General features: G+C 42.2%; 1 long non-coding RNA gene across 1 annotated transcript in view; it reads left to right on the forward strand.

The window, feature by feature from the left end:
• The first annotated feature begins 1024 nt into the window (after nt 1-1024).
• Nucleotides 1025-14600, forward strand: part of LOC104986086 — a 35769-nt gene continuing 22193 nt past the window's right edge. Inside the window, exon 1 of the long non-coding RNA XR_824998.1 lies at nt 1025-1106. This is a non-coding gene — a long non-coding RNA (uncharacterized LOC104986086). The remainder of the gene's footprint in view (nt 1107-14600) is intronic.

Genomic DNA, 14600 nt, shown 5'->3' on the forward strand with positions numbered 1-14600 from the left:
GTGGGATTGCTGAATCATAAGGCAGTTCTATTTCCAGTTTTTTAAGGAATCTCCACACTGTTCTCCATAATGGCTGTACTAGTTTGTATTCCCACCAACAGTGTAAGAGGGTTCCCTTTTCTCCACACCCTCTCCAGCATTTATTGCTTGTAGACTTTTGGATCGCAGCCATTCTGACTGGCGTGAAATGGTACCTCATAGTGGTTTTGATTTGCATTTCTCTGATAATGAGTGATGTTGAGCATCTTTTCATGTGTTTGTTAGCCATCTGTATGTCTTCTTTGGAGAAATGTCTATTTAGTTCTTTGGCCCATTTTTTGATTGGGTCATTTATTTTTCTGGAGTTGAGCTGTAGGAGTTGCTTGTATATTTTTGAGGTTAGTTGTTTGTCAGTTGCTTCATTTGCTATTATTTTCTCCCATTCTGAAGGCTGCCTTTTCACCCTGCTAATAGTTTCCTTTGATGTGCAGAAGCTTTTAAGTTTAATTAGGTCCCATTTGTTTATTTTTGCTTTTATTTCCAATATTCTGGGAGGTGGGTCATAGAGGATCCTGCTGTGATGTATGTCGGAGAGTGTTTTGCCTATGTTCTCCTCTAGGAGTTTTATAGTTTCTGGTCTTACGTTGAGATCTTTAATCCATTTTGAGTTTATTTTTGTGTATGGTGTTAGAAAGTGTTCTAGTTTCATTCTTTTACAAGTGGTTGACCAGATTTCCCAGCACCACTTGTTAAATTGAAGTATAGTTGATTTACAATGTTGTGCTAATTTCTGTTGCATAGCACAGTGACTCAGTTATATATGCATTCTTTTTTGTAGTCTTTTTCATTATGGTTTGTCCCAGGACACTGAATATAGTTCTCTGTAGGACCTGTAGTTCCCAGTAGGACCTTGTTGTGCATCCATTTTATGTGTAATAACTTGCACCTATGCTCCATACTCCCCATACATTTCTTACATATACTAATTTGCTGAATTCTTAACCCTCTGAGATACTGTCTTTATCTCTATTTTACAGATGAGGAAACTGAGGCAGAAGAGTTTAGGCAACTTACCCAAGATCACACAACTAAGAAATTCCACTGAAGACTAGGAAATTCCAATCCAGGTAAGTGCTTAGAAGAGCACAACTAAAGAACCCAATGTGTGGGAGAACAATCATGATTAAAAAATTGTATTATCAGCCCTAATAGTACCTGTCACAACCACACAGAGCTTTGTGAGTTTTAAGTGCTTTTGAATACATGTCTCCATGATAGGTGATCCCCAATATAAAATGATCCTCCCATTTTTCACAATGAGAAGTTTGCAAAAAAGAAAATATTTGGAGGCCCATCTTGAATGTATAAATTCTTAAGACGTTGATGAAATTATCAAATGTCTATGTATAATATGTATTATTTTAGGTATGTACATGTTTTAAATATTGTTAATATACTTAAATGTTATTTACATATATTATATATTAATTTAGAAATACTGTTTTTTCCCCCAATCTGACACTTTACAAAACATCTTTATTGCATCTCATCCTGTGCATCTTTGACCTCATATCTTTATTACCCCTGGAATAGGAAATAGCAACCCACTCCAGTATTCTTACCTGGAAAATTTCATGGGCAGATGGTTTCTGAATCACCCAACTCACTTTCTAGATGACATACATTTCACTCCTATATAATTTGTTTGTTATCCAGAACTTTCTGAGCTTTATATGATGTTGTCACTGAGATATTTTATACTTAAAGTCCCAGTTCACTTAATCTTAGGACAGTATTTTTTTGTGTGTGTCCTATTGGTTGATATTTGTGATCACAACATCCTTTTTAAAGTCCTCTTTATGAGGCTTGCATCTTTGCTAAGTCGCTTCAGTCGTGTCCGACTCTGTGTGACCCCATAGACGGCAGCCCACTAGGGTTACCCCCATCCCTGGGATTCTCCAGGCAAGAACACTGGAGTGGGTTGCCATTTCCTTCTCCAATGCATGAAAGTGAAAAGTGAAAGTGAAGTCGCTCAGTTGTGTCCAACTCTTAGTGACCCCATGGATTGTGGCCCACCAGGATCCTCCGTCCATGGGACTTTTCAGGCAAGAGTACCAGAGTTGGTTGCCATTGCCTTCTCTAGTATAATGACTACATCTGTGTCAAAAACTCTTTTTAAACCCCTTCGTCAGGTGACTTCTGTAAATTGGTCTTTTGCAAACAATACTTTGTTGTTTAAAGTAATTGAAGAGGGACTTCCTTGATGGTCCAATGGCTAAGACTCTCTGGTCAGGGAAATAGATCCCACCTGCCACAGCTAAGAGTTCGCATGCTGCAGCTAAAGATTCTGCGTGCCACAACTAAGACCTGGTGAAGCTGAACAAACAAATACATAGAAAATAACTTAAAAAATATAGTAATTGAGATAGTCTGCTGCTGCTGTTGCTGTTGCTGCTGCTAAGTCGCTTCAGTCGTGTCCGACTCTGTGCGACCCCATAGACGGCCTCCTACCAGGCTCCTCTGTCCCTGGGATTCTCCAGGCAAGAACACTGGAGTGGGTTGCCATTTCCTTCTCCAATGCATGAAAGTGAAAAGTGAAAGTGAAGTTGCTCAGTCGTGTCCGACTCTTAGCGACCTCATGGACTGCAGCCCACCAGGCTCCTCCGTCCATGGGATTTTCCAGGCAAGAGTACTGGAGTGGGGTGCCATTGCCTTCTCCGTGAGATAGTCTAGGTAATACGAAAGACTGTGAGGCTTTGTAAAAAATGAAATACAAAGCAATTCCCACTTTCCTCTGAGGGATAATTTATGGTGAAAACCACTTGCCTTATATCCAGGTGTAGACCACACATTAACCTTATCTATTAAACTTGGCAAACTTGCCTGTACAAATCTGTATAGTGGGCCCTGTCCTCACTTAACACATGAGTAATCTGAGACTCAGAGGTGAGGTGACTTGCCCGAGGGACCTCACAAATGGCAGAGCTGAAACACAACTCAAACCAGTCTGTCTGATCCTCTCACTCACCCTCTCCCATTAAAGCCACCGGAGAAGAAAAAAAAATAAAGCCACCGGGAGAGTTTCTAAACCAACTTCCTAATTTAGATGGCTGGCCCTGGTAAGAATGTGGGGCTGTGTTGACAGAATACTAACACTGATTTATTTATTGTTCTCTTATTGCCTTATGTTTATATAGCTGTGTGCAGTATTTCATAAAGAGAATGGCAAAGCAATTTGCAAATATAAAACCCAGATGCTTAATTTTAATTTCTGGGTTTCTGTTTCAAATTTAGTGCAAGCAGGTTGTTTATACTGTAAGTAAATGCCCTAGTGTCTATAAAGATCCCTGGAAGCTGCTCTTAGGTCCTGAAATGGTTTATTTGCTTACATTTGTTTTGTTGTTGTAAAATAATCACTTCAGGTATGAAGTGGGAAGAGTCAATAGTGCCTGGTTTGGGGGTGCAAGTTCCCCTACAAGGCTGTGCTGGAGCTGTTTCCTCAAGGCTCATGAGAGCTGTTCATGCACATCTCTCCCAAGCTCTGCTCAGTGACGTCAGGGTGGCAGCTGGAAATCAGCCAGGGGGAATATTTACAAAGGAAGTCCTTCCATTCCCCCTCTGCCCCTTCCCCAAATGATTTAAGCTCCCTGTACATTGTGAATAGTAAGAGTACTTTCTTTCCAGGTTTTCTGAAGATTTAGTGAAATAAAACATGGCAGTGCTTCTATGTTTATTTATTTAGATAAATAATGCATATGCAGGGTTGAAATAATCAAACAAAAAGGCTACAGTGAAAAGTAAGTTTCCTTCCCAACCTGGACTTCCTATCCTGAGAGGCAGACTGTTTCTTGAAATCCTTTCAGAAATGTACTCTGCATTTATAAGCATATAGTGAAAAAGGAAAGTGAAGTCGCTCAGTTGTGTTCAATTCTTTGCAATCCCATGGACTGTAGCCTACCAGATTCCTCCGTCCATGAAATTTTCCAGTCAAGAGTACAGGAGTGGGTTGCCATTTCCTTCTCCAGGGGATTTTCCCGACCCAGGGATCGAACCCACATCTCCTGCATTGCAGGCAGATGCTTTACCATCTGAGCCACCAGGGAAGCCCATAAGCATATAGACATGTATACAAATGTAGATCTATAAGCCAGTTTAGAATAATCACAGACAGACAGAGATAAAATATATGTCTCAGTGTGTGTGTGTTCTGCCCCTTGACACACATACTGAGACATATGTTTTATCTCTAACTGTGATTATTCTAAACTGGCTTCTAAGATCTGTTTTTTGTTTGTTTTTTTTTAATTATTTTTTATTTGGGTCTTCATTGCTGCTCCAGCTTTTCTATAGTTTCTTTGAGTAGGGGAGACTACTCTCTAATTGCAGTGCATGGGCTTCTAGTTGCGGTGGCTTCTCTTGCTTCAGCTCACGGGCTCTAGACCACAGGGTCAGTGGTTATGGCACACAGGCTTAGTTGCCACGTGGCTTGTGGGGTCTTCCCAGAGCAGGGATTGAACCCATGTCTCCTGCATTGATAGGCGGATTCTTTATCATTGAGCCACCAGGGAAGCCCTAACGTTATTTTTAAGGGTTGCCATTATTCCATTTTTAGATGCACCATGGGTTATTTAACCAACCTTCTGTGGGTGATATTCAGATTGTTTCTCATCTCTTGCCAGTACAATGAGCATTAAATAACCTGTCTTTTGCACATAAACTTGAGTGTATCTATATGCTCAATTCCTGGAAATGGAACCATTGGGTCAAAGAGTATAGGCGTTTAGAATTCTGGTTTGATTGTCAACTGCCTTTCAAGAGTTGTACCGCTTTTCTCTCCAACCTATGGGATAGATAAGTGCGAATCCCTACAGCCTCGGGACATTGTCCAACTTTTTGATCTGTTTCATCTGGCAACCTGGGCACATAAATGGTCCTCATTATTATTATTGATGGAAAAACTTAGGTGTGGGAGTGGCACTTGGGCACTGGAGTTCCATGAACTCTGCTTTGCAGGCTCTTTGTCATCTCCATTTTTCTTGAATGAAATTTCTCGGGAACATTAAGGATCAAGAGGGTGAGAAGCTCTAGTACTCTGGGAAGTTCTGGTACAGTTTGTTCCCTGTCACTGTAACAGAATCAGCTTTCTGAAATACAGACTTGCTCTTCTTGCTCTTCTCTTGCTCTTCTGTCTAAACTTACCGTGGCTCCACATTTACCAAAGTTCTTGAACCAGCAGTGCCCTTGAACTTGTTGGAAATGTACATTTTCAGACTCCTCTGCAGACCTACTAAATCAGACACTCTGGAAGAGGGGCTAAGCTCCAACAAGTGATGCTGCTGTGAGCTCAAGTTTGAAAGCCCTGACTTACAGAATGAAGTGGCCCCTTTCTAACTTGTGACTCAAGCCTACCTTTCCTATTCTGTCCTACAACTTCTAAACACACCTAGTTATTGGCTTCTCAAAACTCCCTCCACTTTCTCACCTCTGTGCTTGGGGCAGGAACCTCTAGTTGTCTCCCAATTTCTTATAGAGCAATAGACGGTTGCATTTTAAAATTGCATTTCCCAGACTCCTTTGCAACTATGCTCTGGCAAATGGGAAGTAAAGTGTACAACTTCCGAATTGTGCCTTCAGAAGGAAGGAGCGTGCCTACCTTCTGCTTGTGCACTCCCACTGGCTGACTTGATGGTTCTGAACCACAAAACAGATGAGGGCCAGGCCTCAGGTGTTGGGGGCATCAGGAGGGATAGGCCTGGGTCCCTGACCCTGTGGGGTCACTATCGGGGCCAGAAGACCACTTAAGCCTAGACTGTGATGGTAGAAAGGGATAGACTTTCATTTTACTTACCCCACTGTTCCCTGAGGTTGGCTTGATCACCATCGACCATCTTCCCTAATACAATGCTTTCTGGTGTGCTGTTCCTCCACCTGCCTGGCAATAGTCTTCTCTTTCCTTTCAAGGACACAATCCACCTCTCTCCTGGATCCTATGAGAGGTGATTTCTCCTCACCAGGAACTCGTTTCACTTCAGAGTCCCTGTTTCCAGCCAGTGTGGAGTCAAGTCATATCCCCACTAGAGCCGGGGCTTCCTGAAATGGGGGCAAGGGTCATCATCTGAAACTATCCCACCATCTGATTGAGTGTCTGGCACAAAGCAGATACCAAAAAGCATTTTTTAGAGGCAGTTTTAAGCCAGCCTGTGCCTTTTCTACGTTCTCTGATAAACTGTGCTTTGGTGAATACCTTGGATGAGACTGAGAACAATTGGCAGCCTAGTGACTAGAAGCTGTTTTCCTCTCCCCAGAGTAGCTGTGGACCAAGTGGACCAAGACGGGCCACTGAGGATGCTGGTGGGGGTGGGGGGGTGACCTAGGGAGTCAGGAGCACGAGGGGAAAGAAAGAAGGCAAGAGAGAAGTGTTTACTGTGTCTCTGCACAGCCCATTTAGCCATGTCCTCACCATGCTAAGGCTAAGCAGCGTGGAGAGACCTCAAGTTCAAGACTGTGAGAAACTGACACTGCGAGACCTTTCTCAAAAGGCCAATCAGTCATTGCAGACCCAGGTTTCATGCTCCAGGAGCCAACTGATTTCTCAGAGCAATGTTTGTTCCGTGGGGCCAAGCTACACCAGAACATGCTGACCTTTATTCTGACTCAACTGAATGTCTGAAGTAATACACGGTCGACCAGATTGGCGATATCTGTCCCCTGGCCCCTCCTTTCTCCTTCCCCTCCTCTCTTCTCAGCCTTGTGCCAGTCACCGTGCAAGGTGCTTGGACATAGAGATGAAGATGTTCTCTGGTCCTCACTCCGTGCAGGAACACATGTGTCACACAAGTGCAGGGGTTTCTCAGCTGTGGTCCCTGAGACCCTTTTAGGGGATCTGTATTATTTTCATAAGAATATTGACTCTGTTTGCCCCTTTTACTCTCAATTTTCCATGTGTGTACAATGGAATTTTCCAGAAGCTGCATGATATGTGATATCATAGCATATAGAAATGGACATGAGAATCCAGTTGTCTCTGAAGTCAGACTTTTAAGTGGTTTGTCAACTTGTAAAATATGGTCATTCTTCTCAATATTTTTGAAAATAGACTTGTATTTTACAAGAATGTTTGTTATGTATTTATACATTTTAAATTTATGCATATTATTGTTTCAAAGATAAGTCACTAAATAAATACTGTTAAAATGTCCCCCTTTTTAACTTCAAATTTGGTAATATAGCCTAAATATTGCTTCCTGGTGGCTCAGACGGTAAAGAATCTGCCTGCAATGTTGGAGACCTGGGTTGGATCCCTGGGTTGGGAAAATCCCCTGGAGGAGGAAATGGCAACCCATTCCAGTATTCTTGCCTGGAGAATCCCATGGATAGAGAAACCTGGTGGGCTACAGTCCACGGGGTAACACAAAGTCAGACACGATTAAGCACAGCAGAGCAGAGCCTAAATAAACAAAAGACTCTTATGGCCTTTAGTTCTTTTTTTAAACTTTTAATTTTGAGATCATTGTAGGTTCACATGCAATCATGAGAAATAATATGGTGAGATCTGAGTACCCTTCATCCAATTTCCCTGAATGGTAATGTCTTGTATAACTTCAGTACAGTATCACAAATGGGAAACTGGCCCCTGCACCCATCTTTTCCAGATTTCACCCATTTTCCTTGTATTTGTGAGTGTGTTCAGTACTGTGCGGCTCTATCATGTGTGGAGATTGGTGTGACCACCCCCAGAGTCAAGACACAGAACAGTTCCGTGACAAGGGTGCCTCAGTGCCCTTTTGCAGACACAGCCACCTCCTTCCCTCCCTCCCTAACCCCTATTCTCCCACTCTGTAGTTCTGTCAGTTCAAGAATATTATATAAATGGAATAATTCATTTATATTACATAACGTTTTGAGGTTGGTCTTCTCAGTATATTTCCTTTGCAACCTATCCATGTTGTTGCAAGTGTTAATAGCGTGTTTCCTGCTACAGCTTAGGACTGTTCCAGGCACAGATGGGCCACCGTTTGTTTAATTGTTCTACATTAGGGTTGTTTCTGATTTCTGGCTATTATGAATAAAGTTGCTTTATTATTAATAAAGTACCCGAATGTTCATAATTCATGTACAGACTTTTGTATGAACTTAAGTTCTCTTCTCTGGGATAAATGCCCCAAAGTACAGTTACTGGGTGGTATGGTAAGCACATGCTTAATTTTGTAACAGATCACAGCAACTTTTCCTGACTGGCTATACCATTTACATTCCTACGAGGAATTTATGAGTGATCTGATTTCTCTGCATCCTTACCAGCATATAGTGTCATTGGTATTTTTTATTTTAGCCATTCTGATAGTCGTGTAGGGATATTTCATTGTGACATTAATTTGTATTTCCTGATGGTAATAATGTTGAAAATACCTTCACATGTTGTTCCTTCCCTAAGTTGTGTCTGGCTTCTGGCCACCCCATAGATTGCAGCACACCAGGCTTTCCTGTCCCTTACTATATTCCAAAGTTTACTCGAATTCATGTCCATTGAGTCAGTGATGCTATCCAACCATCTCTTTCTCTACCTCCCCCTTCTCCTTTTGCCTTCAATCTTTCTCAGCATTGTTGTAGGAGATGGATGGGCCCCTGGGCCAGGCAGCTGATGTTTGTCAAATGGAGCAAAACTGAAGTTTTTGTCTGCAGTCAGACAAGAACAATGCCTGTTTCCTTTCCTCCACTGATAACAGAGGCAATAACTAATGGGGGGAATTTGTTGCAGCAAAACAGAAATGAGTGAACAATCTTTGGCACATACAAGTCAAACAGGCCTAAGAGAGTTAAACAATCTTGGTTATTCTTTAACTGTTACTACAAACAAATACTTGTAGTTGGATTTGTCCTTCACAAAGCTAATTACTCTCTGATTCCATATAGATTATACTCTGCCCCTGGCATACTTTCCTCTGTACACTCTCTTGTAGCATTCTGCATTTTGGAAAGGTCATGGGCCAATAACTTCAGGGACACAAGAACCAGTTGCTGAGTTGCCTGATGCCAGCTGTGGCCATTCAGAAATTTTGCAGGAGAGAAAATTAAGCAAGACCTTCAAGAGGATATAAAACCTCTTCCTTTTCCTGAGAAAGGAGGGCACAGTTCTTGAGGTGTTATCCTGCTATGTTTCCCTTTTGCCTGGTAAAAATAATAAACCTATTCTTTTCTATTTCCTCCAGACTCTGTCTCCATATTTCAATTTGGCATTGGTGGACAGGGAGCCAAGATTTTGGCAACAGCATCAGGGTCTTTTCCAGTGAGGCTGCTCTTCGCATCAGGTGGCCAAAGTATTGGAGCTTCAGCTTTAGCATCACTGCTTCCAATGAATACTCAGGGTTAATTTCCTTTAGGATTGACTGATTTGATCTCCTTGCTGTCCAAAGGACTCTCAAGAGTCTTCTCCAGCACCACAGTTTGGAAACATCATTTCTTTAGTGCTCAGCCTTTACATTCAGTTCTTACATTCATATGTGACTATTGGAAAAATCATAGCTTTGACTATAGGGACCTTTGTCAGCAAAGTGATGTCTCTGCGTTTTAATATTCTGTCTAGGTTGGTCATTGCTTTTCTTCCAAGGAGCAAGCGTTATTGTTCATGCCTGCAATCCCTGTCTGCAGTGATTTTGGAGCCCAAGACAATAAAATGTCAGTGCTTCCACTTTTTCCCCTTCTATTTGCCATGAAACGATGGGACTGGATGCCATGATCTTAGATTTTTGAATGTTGAGTTTTAAGCCAGCTTTTTCTCTCCTCTTTCACCTTCATCAAGAGGCTCTAGTTACTCTTCACTTTCTGCCATTAGAGTGGTATCATCTGAATATCTGAGGTTGTTGATATTTCTCCTGGCAATCTTGATTCCAGTTTGTGATTCATCCAGTCCAGCATTTCACATGATATATTCTGCATATAAGTTAAATAATTAGGATGACACTATATACCCTTCTCGTGCTTCTTTCTCAATTTTGAACTAGTCTGTTGTTCCATATCCAGTTCTAACTGTTGCTTCTTGTCCTGCATACAGGTTTCTCAGGACACAGGTAAGGTGCTCTGGTACTGTCTTGGGTGGCCCTGCACGGCATGGCTCATAGCTTCATTGGGTTATGCAAGCCCCTTTGCCACAACAAGGCTATGATCCAGGAAGGAGTTTATTTGCCAACTGTATATCCTTTTCATTGCTATATCTATTCATGTCTTTTGCTCATTTTCTAATTGGTTGGATTATTTGTTTTCGCTCTTGAGTTTTGAGAGTCCTTTATATATTCTAGATACCAGACCTTTTCAGTTATGTGATCAGCAAATATTTTCTCCTAGTGTTTTTATCCCCTTCACAGTCTCTTTCTCAGAACAAAAGGTTTTAATTTTGAATGATCCAATTTATCTTTTTTTTTCTTTCTTAATGAATCATACTTTTGGTGTTAAATCTAAGAACTCTTTACTCAGCCCTAGGTCCTCAAGATTTTTTTTTTTCCTCTGAAAGTTTTGTAGTGTAACATTTTACATCCAATCTTTCATACATTTTGAGTTAATTTTTGCATAAGTTGTGGGGTTTAGGTGAAGCTTCATTTGCTATGAATGTCAATAATTCATAAGGGATCCTGGGACCAAAGATTTGAGAACCTTCTACAATAAGGTATATAAGATACTCTGAAACAGGTAAGTGCAAAGAGCTATGGGAAGGTTAACTTTGAGCAAGGTAGTATTGGAAGACTTCCCAAAAGAGGTGACATTTGAGTTCTACTTTGAAGGATGGATAGGGTTATTGGTTTTCTCTGTCTCCCATATCCAGAGATATTCTCAGTGTTGGGGTTAATTTTAAAAGAGGGAGATGTGGAAAATAAAGAGAAGAACCTAAGAAATCAGGCAGATCTTGGTTGAAATCCTTCTTAAGAAGCTAAGTTACCTTCCTTAAGCCTCAGTTTTCTTATCTGCAAAGTGGGGGAATAATTCTTTTCAAGGAAGCTGAAGATTACATAAATATGTAAATGGGCAATCATGGTGCCTGACACATGGTTGCCAGTCTATGGATTACCTACTACCCCACTTTCATGATTTCCTTTACCTTTTCTCCATGTGATGGAGTTATATCCTCCCTTTGATGTTCAACCTATGCTTAATTTCATTCTTTCCCCCCATATTGCTCTAGATGAGTGATTCTCACAATTTAACTATTTATCAGCAGTCACAAAGCTAACACTCAATATTTAGTTGTGGAGAGGCTTTTAAAACACAGATTGTAGAATTTCTGATTTAGTAGGTCTATGGTAGAACCAGAGAATTTGCATTTCAACAAATTTCTAGGTGATGCTGATGTAGCTGGTCTGAAGACCACACTTTGAGAACCACAGCTTTAGATATTCCCTGTAATTATCTCAATAAATTGTATAGAAGGAATAAAAGTATACACATTCTACACGTAAGTAGATGTTCAAGGAAATGGCTTGTTGTTTTTGTTTTTCAAAATTCATAGAAAACCGAACAGGGAGACTTCTGGTTTTAAGATGGCTGAGTTTTGTTTTGTTTTTAATTTTGGCAAAAGACCAAATAACGTTAAATTTAGCATCTTCACCATTCTTCAGTGTGCAGTTCAGTATTGTTAAGCATATTTAAGAGTAGCTGAGTCTTATGTCTATGCTGTTCTCTCTTTATAAAATATAAAAGCCATTCCAGACCACAGGGAGAACGTGCAAGCACCCTCTCTATCTTTGATGAAACCAGGAGACAGCTCCAACCCTGAAACAGCAAATGGGGACAGTAAGTTGGCTGGGGAGTGGCAAACAATTTGGCAAAATGGAGGAGAGTCAACCGTCCTACCTAAGGAGGGGCGTGTATCCAGAAACAGCCCATTCACCCCGGAACCCCGGAGGGCTCAGGCGCTGGGAGAACCAGGTAGTGGAGGAAGTGAAGACGAGGCAGAGGATTGACCCCAAGCCTCTGTGGCATTTTGACCCATTGCAGTCAGGCACTCACCCCTCAGAGGATACCCGGGATCGAATATCTACAGAAACTGCACCTGCGAGGACCCAGATTTAGTGGCCACAGTATAGGGAAAAGGTGAGGGTGTGGTAGAGGCTGGACTGCGACTTAGGGATTAACTGGAAATCTGCACCCTGAATGATGACACCCTGAGTTCATTCCCAGACAAGCTCCAGAATATTTACTCCTAAGCTTATTCTGCAACATGCCCTGCCCACCCCCACCCCCACCCCCTTGCCACAAGGAGGGGATTTGAGCTTCCCTATATGAAGAAAACCAACTGCCTCAGAGAAAAGACTGGCTATTGTGGTGTTTGGGGCTTCTCAGAAAAATCTGACTTGGCACTTAATTACCCCGCAGTGAAGCACATCAGCTGTCAAGCTGTCTCCATGCTTGCCAAGCTTGCAGTCAGCTTTCACCTGCTTCGCTTTGAAATAAAGATCATTAGTCACTTAAGGTGAGTTTCGAGTCTGAACAAGAGAGACCAAAGAAAATACTGCTGCAGAGGCAATGCTTTGCTGTGACTGCCACCTTGACATTCTCTTGGCCTATTTGGGCATCTGTGAATGAAGAATTGACTTACATAAAGAATTCTTAACTGGAGATCCTTGGACAGTAGATGTCAGTTTCTGTGTGTGTGTGTATGAGCTCAAATCTGAGGTAGCACTCACCAGGTCCCCAGGGGGTCTGAGATGCACTAAGAAGTGATAAGCCACCTATTGACTGGATTTCTGAGCTCTCTCCCAGCACTTATTCCTTGAGTGTATTTTGCCCTCTCACACCTCGGGAACTCTGCACACACGGGTACTTTGAATGGAGTAACTTTTCCTTCACAATGGAGTTAATTCCTATTCTTTCTTCTAGACTTATCAGAAATATTGGGTTTTCTAGGAAGTCTTCCTTGACTTTAGCCTCCCTTCTGGGTTGGGTGACCGACCCCTTGGGTTTCCTCAGACCTCTGTACACTGTCCTCATCTCCCTTAAAGGGATGTGTCTGCTGCTTCTGGATGCAAAGGTTGCTCTTCTCTCAAGAGCCTGGCTGGAGAGCTGAGTAATAATATCCTAGCAGCACCCGCCTGCCCAGTCCCAGGGCAAAGCACTTGTTAATTGGGTTGAGAGCTGGACTGGATGGATGCTCAGGAGTAAATCAGCTCCAGCCTTTGTGATACACTTCAAAGTGCAGCAGAAGGCAGAGTGAGCTGACTGGAAAAAGGAACAGGGAAAGATAGGACAATTATTAAAACTCTTTTTGCCTCTGTCCTTAGGTTACCTACTAGGCTGGGCTTACTGAGCCTCTTTTGAATACTGTGAACATGAACTTAAACTTGGTGAAGGAAAATCAAGGTCAAGGCAATACCTCCATCCTCTGATTCAGCCCTTCTAGCATCTGTCAGGAGAAGGGTGAGACGTGTCTGAGTTGGTCCAGCCTGAACCCACATGATATGTGGAACAGACATTTTATCGGGGGGTTGCCCTCTATCTGAACCCTTTTGTTCTATTTGGAAAGTTTCTTATGTTATGCGTCTTCATGGAGGGCAGAGACCACTTCATTTCTGTTACAGACTTTTTTATCCCTAACGTTTCTGTTTCATTCTTTCTTAGAATTTCCATCTCTTTTCTTACATTGCCCATCTATTCTTGCAGGTTGTCTACTTTTCCCATTAGAATCCTTAGCATATTAATCAAAGTTATTTTGTGTTCCCAGTCTGGTCGTTCCAACATCCCTGCTCTTTCTGAGTCTGGTTCTGATGTTTTGCCTGTATCATCAAACTGTGTTTTTGCCTTTTAGTATGCCTTGTAGTTTTTTTGGTTGAAAGCCAAGCTGCATAAAAGGAACTCTAGTAAACAGGTTTTTAGTGAAGTGGTGATAAGGTGTAGGGTGAGGGGAAGCATTCCACAGTCTTATGAATGGGTCTCAGTCTTCTAGTGAGCCTGTGTCTCTGGGCCATGAGCTTCATAAGCATGTCTGTTTTTCCCTCCCTTAGATGGGGCAGAATGGGTAGAGAGGACTGGAGTTGGGTATTTTCCTTCCCTCAGGCCAATTAGACTCTGATAAAACCGCAATAGGTTCAGTTCAGTTCAGTTCAGTCGCTCAGTCGTGTCCAACTCTTTGCGACCCCATGAATTGCAGCACGCCAGGCCTCCCTGTCCGTCACCAACTCCCAGAGTTCACTCAGACTCATGTCCATCGAGTCAGTGATGCCATCCAGCCGTCTAATCCTCTGTCATCCCCTTCTCCTCTTGCCCCTAATCCCTCCCAGCATCAGAGTCTTTTCCAATGAGTCAACTCCTTGCATGAGGTGGCCAAAGTACTGGAGTTTCAGCTTTAGCATCATTCCTTCCAAAGAAATCCCAGGGCTGATCTCCTTCAGAATGGACTGGTTGGATCTCCTTGCAGTCCAAGGGACTCTCAAGAGTCTTCTCCAACACCACAGTTCAAAAGCATCAATTCTTCAGCGCTCAGCCTTCTTCACAGTCCAACTCTCACATCCATACATGACCACTGGAAAAACCATAGCCTTGACTAGACGAACCTTTGTTGGCAAAGTAATGTCTCTGCTTTTCAATATGCTATCTAGGTTGGTCATAGCTTTCCTTCCAAGGAGTAAGCGTCTTTT

The sequence above is a fragment of the Bison bison genome, unplaced genomic scaffold, assembly GCF_000754665.1.
Source record: "Bison bison bison isolate TAMUID 2011002044 unplaced genomic scaffold, Bison_UMD1.0 scf7180017864063, whole genome shotgun sequence".
Classification (NCBI taxonomy): Eukaryota; Metazoa; Chordata; class Mammalia; order Artiodactyla; family Bovidae; genus Bison; species Bison bison.